The 12521-nt window shown below is 42.4% G+C and overlaps 1 pseudogene; it reads left to right on the forward strand.

Annotated features, from left to right (window-relative positions):
* Positions 1 to 7584: 7584 nt before the first annotated feature.
* Positions 7585 to 9356, forward strand: LOC103595751 (annotated as a pseudogene).
* Positions 9357 to 12521: the final 3165 nt, after the last annotated feature.

Consider the following 12521-nt stretch of genomic DNA (forward strand, 5'->3'; position numbering starts at 1 on the left):
TAAGACCAAAGAGTGTGTGTGGCAATTCAGGATAAAGAAACACCACCAATTTTACTGCAGGCTTGGTTGGTAATAAGTAAAGAAGATGTATGATAACTGGTAAAACAACTGAACCTATAATTGAAGGAAGAAAAGCTTTGGATTCTGTGAGATGTAGGTGAAAATGGCAGGCTTAATCAGAATTGGTTTAGATACTAACAGCAAGCAACTTGCAAGCATGTGCTTATAAATGCATCAACAAAGTAGTAAAGGCCAAACCAAATGCAATTTAGAAAACAGCACTTGTAAGCCATTCTGAAAGAGCACCATAATAATAGAAGGGAAAATCTTGCCCAAGAAACATTGAGAAGATGAATAATGCAATGGAATTTGCTGATATAGTAAAACATTCTGCAAATGCATTCAGAGAAAGAAAAATGTAAATTGTTTTTTGGTCAGAGACATAAAATCTTGCAGAGAAAGTAGAGTGAATTATTTTAGTGATCAGAGAGTTTGGATATACAGTGAGTATCTGTGCTTTATACAAGTAAATTATCTTATGAAGCCAGTTTTGGAAAGCAGTGCTTCCATTTCATTGGATCCTGACTCTAAAATAAATACCAAATGAGTGCTTCTGACCCTAAAGACTAAAAGGAAAATAAAATTGAATTATATAAGATCAACCACAAAAATTCCAGGACAAGGGAGGAGTAAACTTAAATTGTTAAATGGCAAAATTAAACATAGGCAATGAGAAATGGAAAATAAAATTGACAAAGAGGCTTTGGAAAAATCTAAACACCAATACTCTCACTCTATGAACAAAATAACACTGAGATATGGTAAAACAAAAGCCCCCATCCATGCCTGCTGTCTTAATCCATTTGAGTGGATATAAAAAATTGACTTAGACTGGGTAGTTTATAAGCAACAAAAATTTATTGCTCACAGTTCTGGAGGCTGGGAAGTCTGAGATCAAGGCACCAGCAGATCCAATGTCTGGTGAAGGCTCACTCTCTGCTTCAAAGATGGCACCTTCTAGCTGCATCTTCATATGGTGGAAAGGTCAAACAGGTTCCCTCAAGCCTTTTTTATAAGGGCACTAGCCCCATTCATGAGGACAAAGCCCTTATGACCTAATCATCTCCCAAAGGCCCCACCCCTTAATACTATTACATTGGAGATCAGATTTCAACATATGAATTTTGGGGATTAGCACATGAAGTTTACTTCTTGAACACATAAAGTCTTTTGTAGGTCGGGTGACCCACCAGTGCAACTTTGTTCCGTGAGATGACCTTGCAATGTAGACTGCTTCAATCTTGTAGCTCTTCCATTTTAATGCACCACTCCAGGCTCCCCACTGAAAAGAAAGATTGAATAGGGGACTTTCACTGTCAATCCAGAAGAGACACTCATTACTTCTTCTCATGGTCCATTAGCTAGTAGTAGATGCATTGTCTCATTAATTTGAAGGAGCTTAGTAGGGTACTATTAGCGAACACTAGAAATACCTTCTAAGAGCTTTCCATGCTTGGTCTTTGATATGCTAAAGAAATTTATAAAAATTTCTCTCTGTCCTCCAAAACCTAATTTTCAAGCTTATTGTATTCCTAAGGATGCCAATAAAAATTTAATTTGACCCTTGATATGGATAAATGACAGAGTTCTCCCAGTAGGAGTATCTACCCTTCCTTTGAAACACTGAAACTCAGTGCTCCAACAGGCAAAAAAATCCCTAGAGCCTAGTAGTAGAATGTACAAATGGAAATGTTTTAAAAACATGATTTTATTTCATGATGATTTTAAAATATAACATTAGGCTTTTATAATACCTGGGAAATAATGCTCATTATGTGAGCAGAGAAAAAGGCGAAATCAGCTGAGTTTACTAAAAAAAAAAAAATCTAGTCATTAAAAGTATTTGACATTCTCATTGCAAAGTAAGAGAAACCCTAATATACAGATAATATGTAAAAACAAAATCCTCTTTCATCTCCTGTTGCAAAAATCCATTCAGTGAGCAACTATGAATTAGAAATCAAAACAAACAGCTGGTATCTAAGTATAGCCTTCTGAATATGGGGCTTTTTGGTTGACTGTATCTAAATATGTGATACTCTTTGAGGAAGCCAACATGGTCTTCTGTTAAATGCATTATTTAGAAACAATCAAGCAGTAAACTTCTAAAAAATAGGTTGGAAGTCTCAATACAAGGAGTGACGTTTAACCTATTTGATGAAGGCTCAGAGAAGCACTCTGAATGCTGTTAACATGAAAAGCAGTTTGTATGCAATGAACCTCAGTAAAAAGGAATGTTCACAGATTTACCTGTGAAATCACACACCTCACCCTCTCAAATATTTATCCTATCAAATTTAATTGGATGGAAGCAGATAAAATTGTTCAAGCATGGGAAGCAGTAATTATTTGTGATTCATAAAGAGGATTACACACATGCAGCACTTCCAGAGAAACTACCTGTTTGTAAAGGAACACAGCTACAACAAAATGCTCTACAAACATGTACTTTTTAACAGTCTACATACCTACAGGAATAATGCAAACATCAGTGCCTTGGGGGAACTGGTGATGAGAATTCTTGCCCATGCCCATTAGCACAGTATACAATTTTAGGGGTCACACTCCCAACTCTAAGCTCATACAGCAAGTATCAGATTTCACTTCTAAAGCTTCATTTGCATGCCAGGCAATTAAATCAGCAAGAATCATTTGTGCCCTGGTAATGTTGAAACAAGACCTATTTTTAGGTCTTCCATTCTAACAAATTTCCTAAAGGTATCCATTGAAACAATTGTTGAAATTGTCCTTTGTGATATTGTGATTCATAATAAGAAATAGATATTTTAGTCTTCATCCCTGGTTCCTGGCAAAGAGCTCCTAAACAATCAGGAGGAAACTTATAAAAGAATATGGGTGCTAAGTACATCTTTTGTTCTAATATTTGGTTTTTGACCCCAGTTTTTGACACAGAACTCCTAATTCCTTAGAATTTCCTTGGTGATAGGAGCATCTTTTGCTCTAATGAGATGACTCTTGATGAGTTCCTGGATGGCAGCTGGCCACCAGAAAGACCAAACCATGATTAGAAGCTTGGAACTTTCTACCCCACCCTTCTCATCCTCCAGGCAGGGAAGAGGGGCTGGAGATTGAGTTAATAATCGATCATGCCTATATGATGAAGCCTCCATAAAAATCTCTAGTTTATGGGGTTCAGAGAGCTTCCTGGTTGAAGAAAACATCATGTGCCAGGAAGGTGATGCATCCCAATTCTACCAGGACACTGGAGCTCTTGCACTCAGTACCCTTCTGTACCTTGCCCTATGTTCCTCTTCATCGGGCTGTTCATGTATATTCTTTGCAATATCCTTTATAATAGATGGGTAAATGTAAGTAAAGTTTCCCTGAGTACTATGAGCTGTTCTAATAAATTACAGAACCCAAGAAAGAGGTCACAAAAACCTCTGATTTGTAGTCAAGTCAGACACAGGTTGTGGGTAACCTGGTAACCTACTATTTGTGATTGGCATATGAAGTGGTGGGCAGTCTTGTGGTATTGAGCCCTTAACCCATAGGGTCTCTACTAACTCTGGTTAGTGTTAAAATTGAACTGGATTGCAGGACATCCAGCTGGTGTCAGAGAATTGATTAGTGTGAGAACCCCCCCCCCCCCACATTTTGGTGGCCAGAAGTGTTGTGAGAGTATGCAAAAAGAAAAACAGTTTGTTTTTTCCTATGAACAAACTTCCATTGTGTGTATCAACACAAGCTTAAGATCCAAACAATAACACAGGCTGTGTATATCTGAGATTAATCCATTCATAAATTCATCTAGTAAATTTTAATTGGGCATCTGCTATGTATCAGGTACTGTTTATGGGCACATGATGAACACAAGGTTAAAGGCCAGACCAGTGCTATCCACAAAACAATAATGTGTGCCTTATAGAGTAAGCAAATGAGAGTAAATAAGTTATTATCCAATACCAGTTAATTGTTTAGCTGGCAGACTTCTCTGGAATGGTAAGAATAGAAATGTTATAAAAAACATAAAATCAATTTTGCCATTTAGAGAAATGGACAGTGGGATATTTTGTATGTGGCTGACATAAAGCCGTCTGGGAACATTCATTCATACAGAGAAACTAATGATATCATTGAAACACCTTGCCAAGGAATATCCTCAGAGATCTACAACGAGGCTTTAAGTAAATAAGCCATGAAAACACCACATTTAAGAATAATAGAAAATGCCACAAACTTGAAATGCTTTGGGAGACATTGTGGATTTAGGATGAGGCTTTAGGAGAATTCACAATGGCAGTGAACACTGATGCATTCACTACACATCTGCAGGGACTTCATTCTTTAGGACGGAAAAATATGCTTCCCAGTGGTTGTGACTCTATTATTTCACCATTAACTCTAGAATTTATACCAGTGCAGGATCATTGCCCAGATCCAGCACACAGTTGGCACCATTCCAAGCCTGCAAGCAATTCTCAGGCCACTAAGTAGACCTTAACTCTGAGAGTCTGGAAATTATGCTTAATTAGTTTCCTTTTGTCATCAGTGGACAATAGATGATAGAAGGTAATATTTATACCTGTCAGGAACAACTCACCAGGGAGCAGGCTTCTTTAGAGTCAGCACTCAGAAAGGCAATCCTTCTGAGGAGTTAAAAACTATAATTTGGTTGGCAGAAGGATATGCTTTCATCTCGCAGTCAGCCTGCATGCTTTACAGATTCATGTATTAATTTGGTTCACAAATACACAGCTTCATTTCCCCCCATCATCATCCTGAAGTGACCTTCACCAGACTCTGGGTGTGGACTGAGTTTCTCATCAGTTCTTTTCTATAAGATTCACCCTTCAGTAAATGCTTATTTTCTGACTGGAGAATTTAAGCTTTTGCACAGAAATGGTTCTTGTGTCTGTAGTTTGCTCTTTTGAGTTTGGCTATAAACAAATATTCCCTAAAAATCAGGTCAAAGGGACAGAAGTAATGAGTCAAATATCCAGCTGTCCCAGGACTACTGAAAAAGAATCATCTCAAACATGACCACCATATGGAACCTGTGAAATGACTGCTGTTTTCCAACCTCATTCTTGTTCATATTCTGGGTATTTTTACCTCTCCAAATCCAATTAACCTTGTTTACTAGAATAAAGATGTACCTTATGATCTGTTAACACCTTTTCTTTCCTCTTCTCCAAATCCACTGTACCTGGAGGATAAGCTGGGCTAGCAGGACCTTCATAAATCCGATGGCCACTGGAGCTTTAACAAACAACCATGCCTTGATGACCTCAAGTAGGGAGAGGAGGGCTTTAACTGGCTTCCAGTTGCCATCAGGAAGATCCGTTATTGACAAGGAGTTCTAAGTGTGCTTAGGAAATAAGATGTGACTGTCTGTAACTAATCAAAAATTTTAATTTCAAATCACGGAATTCAATTAATACTGTGAGGTAAAGTGAGAAAAAAGGAAAATACAAGTCTCTCCTATCCCACCGCTGTAAGACATATCAAAAGACGGGCATGTCTGCCTCTCTGCCTCATCTGGAGTAATTTCCACAAACCCCTTCCCTTTCTGTTTTCTCTTACCATCTTTGAAATGTGTTCAGCATACCTGGGAAAAAAACATCAATTTTTCAATTTCTTGTTCCAGTGTAGAAAAATGCTGTTTCATATTCTGTTCATTTTTATAAGATTTTGATGATATTCAGATTAAATTCCTAATACATCTATGATTTTTTCAATGACTGAGATAGATTCCAGTAGGGCCAACAAATTTCACAGTAAGGGCAGCAACTTTAGCTAAAGTCAAAGGCTAAACTTTATGTGTCTTGGTTAATGTTTAGCTGACAAAGCCAATACAGACCCTACTCTTTCTAGGGAATAGCAGAGTTCAAGCCTCTTGTGTATATTTTTAAGTAGTATCATCTATTTGAGGTTTATTTTTTCTTGGTAATCATGTTCCCAGCTCAGTCTGGGATTTGGGACCTAAATGATGATCTTTGAGAAAATCATGTTGAACTTCTTGGGTAAGGGCAGAAGAAGGCCAAAGATTTCTTTGCTAATTGTAGTCAATAACACAAAGGTCAGACATACCTGTGATTCTAATTGATGTCTAGACTGTCTCTCATTTTTTTCCCAAATCTAATCATGAACAGAGTACTGATTTCCTTACATGGTGGTGTGACTGTGGCTGTGCATGCTATGGTCACATCTGGACTCAAAGGAGGAAAGCCTGAGACAAGGGGGTTGGAATTTAAATGGATATGTCCCCTCTCAATGCCATTCCCTTCATTTTCTGTGACAGAGCTAGCAACTTTGTGCCACCTTTATGTTCTTAGTTATGGTGAGCGGCTTCTTCCTCCCTTCCTCCATCACTGTGTCCCAGAGCAACTTATTTTCCTACTGGGGCATTTTTCACTGATACAATGGATATAATTTGGGAGAATTTGATGGAAGGACTTGAAAGAGTCATTAACTTCATTTTGCTTCATTTGTTTCCCAAGTCAGAGAATCCCAAAGAAAACTGCTGCGAAAAATAAGAGCATCTTAATTGACTGCCTTGAAGCTACACATTTCAAAAAGGATGGGCTCTCTCTTGAGGATGGACTGATTTAAAATTCAACTATTATCTAAGGCTGAAGTTCTCCAGCCTGTGCCAAGGTCTACTCTTTTGCTCTCTCCTCCAGTCCTCTCCCTTTGAGCATTGACCCTCCCTTTGCAGTTTAAAACCCCACTCGGTCCAGGGAACAAAAGATTTCAAGCCTCTTTTGTGAGTATTTTTAAGTAATCTTAATTGCCTGAGATTTACTTTTCCTTAAAAATTTCTAACTTGCTGAATAAGAGTTAAGAGTTCAACTGACTAAGTAGTATTTTACCATTTGCCTGATTAACCCATGGCATCTTTTGCATTGGGTTTAAACACTGGCTATATCGTTTACTAGCTCTGTGACCTCTGGCAAGTTACTTAACTTAGCTGGCTTATTTATATAATGAGGATAAATATAATAATACCCACCTCCTAGTATTATTGTAAAGATTAAATGAGTTGATAATTTTAAAGTACTTAAAATGGTGACTGGCATACTGTAACCTCTTAATATGTGTTATTGCTATTACTATTACTAATAGAATGTTTATAATTTCTAAATTTTCAAGGTAAAAATAGGCTTTCAGCATACCCATATGAAAAATAAAATATGCACTAATATTTTAATTTGTGTTCTACATTTTTTATAAAACTAAGAATATGCAAGAGGAGTTTTTCAAAACTAGATCTTAAGAAATGGGACATGGGACACTTGTATTTATAAGGATGGGTTGGAGATTCAGCATGATGGTGGCAGTGGCCAGGGTGGGGGCTGTGCAAGAGCATTGAAGGTGGCATGAGAGCATGGAGTTCCAGACCAAGCAGCTGGATCATAAGCAACTGGGCGGGGAGGAGTAACCCAAAGCCCCAAGAGGAGACGTCACCCACCCGAGGGCACTTCTAGTCCAGCCAGCATCACACTGGGCCCCCTGGTAGGAGTCCAAGCCTCAGCCCTGAGGTGCTGAGAACCCGTTGCCATGTTTGGGAAGAGGAAGAAGCGTGTGGGGATCTCAGTACCATCCAACTTTGAGCACCACGTGCACACAGGCTTTGACCAGCATGAGCTGTTCGTGGGGCTGCCCAGTGACAGAGCTTGGGCGAGGAGTTGGCTCACTGGCACACGTCCCTTATTGACCCCACCTGCATCATTTCCATCTAACCTGGGGCTTCTAAGACCATCTCATGGGGCAACAAAGGTGTCAAGGATAGGGTCCTCATGCTGCTGAGGATGAGTCTGAGAACATGTCAGTGACACTCTCCAACTCCCTGCGGACAGACTGCCACCACCCGCCCATACCCCCCAGGTAATTAGGATGCTGAAGGAAAGGCTCTCCTGGCCAGAAAGGGTCCTGAGAAGGCAGTCAGCCAAGGCAGGATGGCCGGTCTCAGTGAGACGGGTGGTGGGAGTGGTGAGAGGCGGCGGGCAGAGCCAGAGAAAAGGCTCAAGTCTTCCAGGGAGGACTCAGGGGGACCACAGGAGTCCTCCCAGGACAAATGCCCCCATTCTGGGCCTGATGTTGGCACCCCCCAGCATTCCAGTCTGGCCAGTAGGACCAAACTGGTGGCTAGCCAGTCCATTAACACATACCTGGAGGAAGATACAGACCACTTGTCCCGGGGTGCCCAGGGGGAGCAGCACCACAAGGTTCCTAATGGGCCATCTGCCAGGGGCCTCGCTGTCCCCAGTCCTCTTCCTCCTGGCCTCCCACCTGAGTCTGTGGCCTCCCCAGCCCTGGAGTGCTGGGCCTTCATGCCCCTGAACCCCAGCTGGCTCCTCCAGCCTGCGCCCTCACTGCACTTGCCACTCCCACCATCCCCGCCATCCCCAGGCCCCCTGATCCCCTCTCACCACAGCAGGAACCACAACAAGTATGCCATGAGCAGTTCCAGGCTGCCCTACAGCTCATGGTGGACCCAGGTGACCCTTGCTCCTACCTGGACAACATCATCAAGATCAGAGAGGGGTCTACGGGCATGATGTGCATCACCATTGTGTGAAGTTCAGGCAAGCTGGTGGCCGTCAAGAAGATGGACCTGAGCAAGCAGCAGAGGCAAGACTTGCTCTTCAATGAGGTGGTGATCATGTGGGGCTACCCGCATGAGAATGTGGTGGAGATGTACAACAGCTACCCGGTGGGAGAAGAGCTCTGGGTGGTGATGGAGTTCCTGGAGGGAGACACTCTCACCAACATCATTACCCATTATAGGACGAACAAGGAGCAGATTGCCACCATGTGCCTAGCTGCGCTGCATGCCTTGTCTGTGCTCCATGCCCAGGGCCTCAACCACTGGGACATCAAGAGTGACTTGATCCTGCTGACCCGTGATGGCAGGGTAAAGCTGTCTGGCTTCAGGTTCCATGCCCAGGTGAGCAAGAAGGTGCAGGGGAGGAAGTCACTGGTCAGTGCACCCTACTGGGTGGCCCTGGAACTCACTGCCTTCTCCCTACGAGCCAGAGGTGGACATCTGGTGGCTGGGGGTAATGGTAATTGAGATGGTGGACAGAGAGACCCCCTACTTCAATGAGCCACCCCTCAAAGCCATGAAGATAATTCAGGACAACCTGCCACCCCGACTGAAGAACCTGCACAAACTGCCATCATCCATGAAGGGCTTCCTGGACCACCTGCTGGTGCATGATCTGGCCCAGTGGGCAACGGTGGCCAAGCTGCTGAAGCACCCATTTCTGGCCAAGGTGGAGCCACCTGTCAGCATCGTGCCCCTCATGCACCAGAACTGTACCAGATGAGGCCCAGTGCCCTGTCTGTGAACCAAAGAGCCCCTCAGGTCACCCTTGCCTGCTGGAGGCCAGTAGGGGCCCAGCCTCCCCCTCCTCCCAGTCCAGGAGACATTCTGTGTAGCACTGCTCTCCTTGCTGGAGGGGGGTACATGGGACACTACTACTGAACACCAAATTTGATTTTGTGACTTTTTAAAAGAACACAGGGACTCATGGGAGCAAGTGAGGCTCCCAGGACCTCCCTATCCTCTGGAACAAGCCCTCCCCTGTGTTCTCCTGTCTCCAGGAAGGACAGGCAGCCCTCCCATCACTGGAAATCTGTGTCAGGGGTCACTGGGGATGGAGAGAATACTATGAAATAGGAATGTGTGTGTGTGTGCAAGTGTGCATGTGTACACCCTGAAGGTCCAGCTATTCTGTCCTCTAGCCTGCAAGTGGGTGCCTCTGAGACCTTGCCTGACATCCAGTCCCCTCCCCCATGAGCCATTGCGGGAATAGATCATGAATGTCTGAAGAGTGGCCTTTTCCCATAGCCCTGCACACCCTTTTTGTGGCTGGATGGGGAGACAAAAGTGGGGGCCTCACACCCACTCTCAGCCTCTGCAGCAAATGACTACTGCACCTGAACAGCCTCCTTTTTTAGAAGTCTATTTATACTGTCATTTTATAACACTCTACCCCTGCCCCTATCTGGGGACAGTTGGTCCCTTCCTATGGGGTGGCACTGGGGACAGAACCACTGCCTGAAGAATCAGGTTCCTGCCCTGTCAATACTCCCCAGCCTCACCCCCAGCCCTTAAGTTAGTTTTACAATTAAACTATTTTCCTGTTAAAAAAAAGAAAAGGATGATGGTAGATTATTAGAAAAATTTGCATATAAAAAGGTTTAATGTAATTACCAAATGCTTAGGATTGCATGAGATAAGAAAGAAAGCTGTATAGATTATTAATGCAGAGTTTAGTGTGTGTGTGTGTTGGATAAGTGTTAGTTAAGCATAAATAAGATGAGGACTATTGTCAGGCATTTTTAAACTTGATCTTTTTCCACAACAACCCTGTAAGATTCCTGTTTATAGGTAAAGAATCTAAGGCCTAAATCGGCTAAGTATCTAAACACAAGACTTCAGAACCTAGTACTCACTGTGTTAGACTGAAGTCCAGGGTTCTTTCAACTCTGTAGTAATTGCACCTGTAGTAGGCAAAGGGGATGGACCAGACAAGATAGACATAGTCCCTGCTTTCTCAAAAATTCCAATTTAACAAAGACAAATTTGCAAAATGCTGTGGATTGATTGAATTGTGTCCCCCAAATTTCATATATTAGAAGCTTAATCCCCACTGTAACTGTTGAGGGTGGGATATACTACTATGGTAATTGAAAGGTGGGGCCTTGAAGAGGTGATTAGGTTGTAGACCATGCCAGAGTGAATGGATTATAAATGGTGGTCACGGGCAAGACTGGCGGGCTTAAAAAGAGAGTGAGTGAGGGGGTTAGTCCCTCTCTGCTCTCTCTGTTCCCACCATTTTGCAATGTGAGACCCCTGAGTCACTGTCACCACCACCATATGGACTTTGGACTTCCCAGCCTCAGAAACCGTAAGCCATAAATTTTGTTTTCTTACAAATTACCCAGTTCTGTGTATTTTGTTATAAGTAACAGAAACAGACTAATGCAGAAAATAATGATTGTATTTTGTATGTGAGTGACATGAGTTTTGGGGGGCCAGGGGTGGAATGATAGAGTTTGGATGTTATTGTCCTCCCACAACTCAAGTGGAATCTGTTCACCAATGTGGCAGTGTTGGGAGCTATTTGAGTCATGGGGTTGGGTCCATCATGAGTAGATTAATGCTCTCTCTGGAGGGTGGGGGTAGTGAGTAAATTCTCACTCGATTAGATCCTGTGAGAGCTGTCTGTTTAAAAGACCCTGGTACCTACTCTCACTCTCTCTCTCTTGCTTTCTTTAGCCATGTGATCTGCTTGTACCTGCTGGCTGCCTGCCACTTTCCACCATGAATAGAAGCAGCCTGGGGACCACACCAGATGCAGCCACCCCAGAATAGTGAGCTCAATAAACCTCTTTTCTTTATAAATTACCAAGTTTCAGGTATTCTGTTATAGCAACACAAAAATGGAGTAATACAGAAAATTGGTATCAGAATTGGGGTCAGAGTTGCAGCAGAGAAACCCCATCAGCATCATACCTAGTGGAGCCATGAGAGTGGGACCACTATGGAGACCCCAGACTTGTGGAGCTACCAGCATGCAATGCCAGCCTCTAAGAGCTAAAGTATCACCTGAGACCAGCAATACTATAGAAGCAGAGTTGCTAGAGGACCTGGGGACCTAACACTCACACCAGCATTCAGAGAAGGTCAAACATGGAATCAAGGTATCTGAGTCACCAGCTTTGAGATTTAGTGCCTGCCCTGCTGGGTTTCAGACTTGTTTGGACCTATTATACCTTTCTTTTGGCCTATTTCTCCCTTTTGGAATGGGAATATGTACCCTGTGCTTCTCCCACCATTATATCTTGGAAGTAGATAACTTTTTTTTAATTCACAGATGTGACTTGGAACTTTGGACTTTTGAGTTGAAACAAGTTAAGACTTTGGGGATGGAATAAATGTATGTATCTGTAAGAAGGATATGAACTTTGGGGACCAGGGGCAGAATGCTGTGGATTGAATCGTGTCCCCTAAATTCCATATATTAGAAGTTTAATCCCCACTGTAACTGTTGAGGGTGGGAAATCCTATTATGGTAATTGAAAGGTGGGGACTTGAAGAGGTGATAAGGTTGTAGAACATGCTGTAGTGAATGGATTAAAAATGATAGTCGTGGGTGTGATTTGAAGGGCTTTAGAAAAAGAGTGAGTGAGGAGGTTAGTTCCTTTCTGCTCTCTCTGCTTCCACCATCTTGCAATGTGAGACCCCTGGGTCACTGTTGCCACCACCAGACAGACTTTGGATTTCCCAGCCTCAGAAACTGTAAGCAATAAGATTTGTTTCCTTACAAATTACCCAGTTCCATGTATTTTGATATAATCAACAGAAACAGACTAATAAACAGAAGTAATTTGAAGTGTTAAAAAAATTAAAAAGAGAACTAAGTAGCTGAAGACAATGATAGTCACCAAGCTACTAGTCTCCCAGTATACCTTCCCAAAACAAT

This window comes from Galeopterus variegatus, unplaced genomic scaffold, assembly GCF_000696425.1.
Source record: "Galeopterus variegatus unplaced genomic scaffold, G_variegatus-3.0.2 Scaffold1833, whole genome shotgun sequence".
NCBI classification, from domain to species: domain Eukaryota; kingdom Metazoa; phylum Chordata; class Mammalia; order Dermoptera; family Cynocephalidae; genus Galeopterus; species Galeopterus variegatus.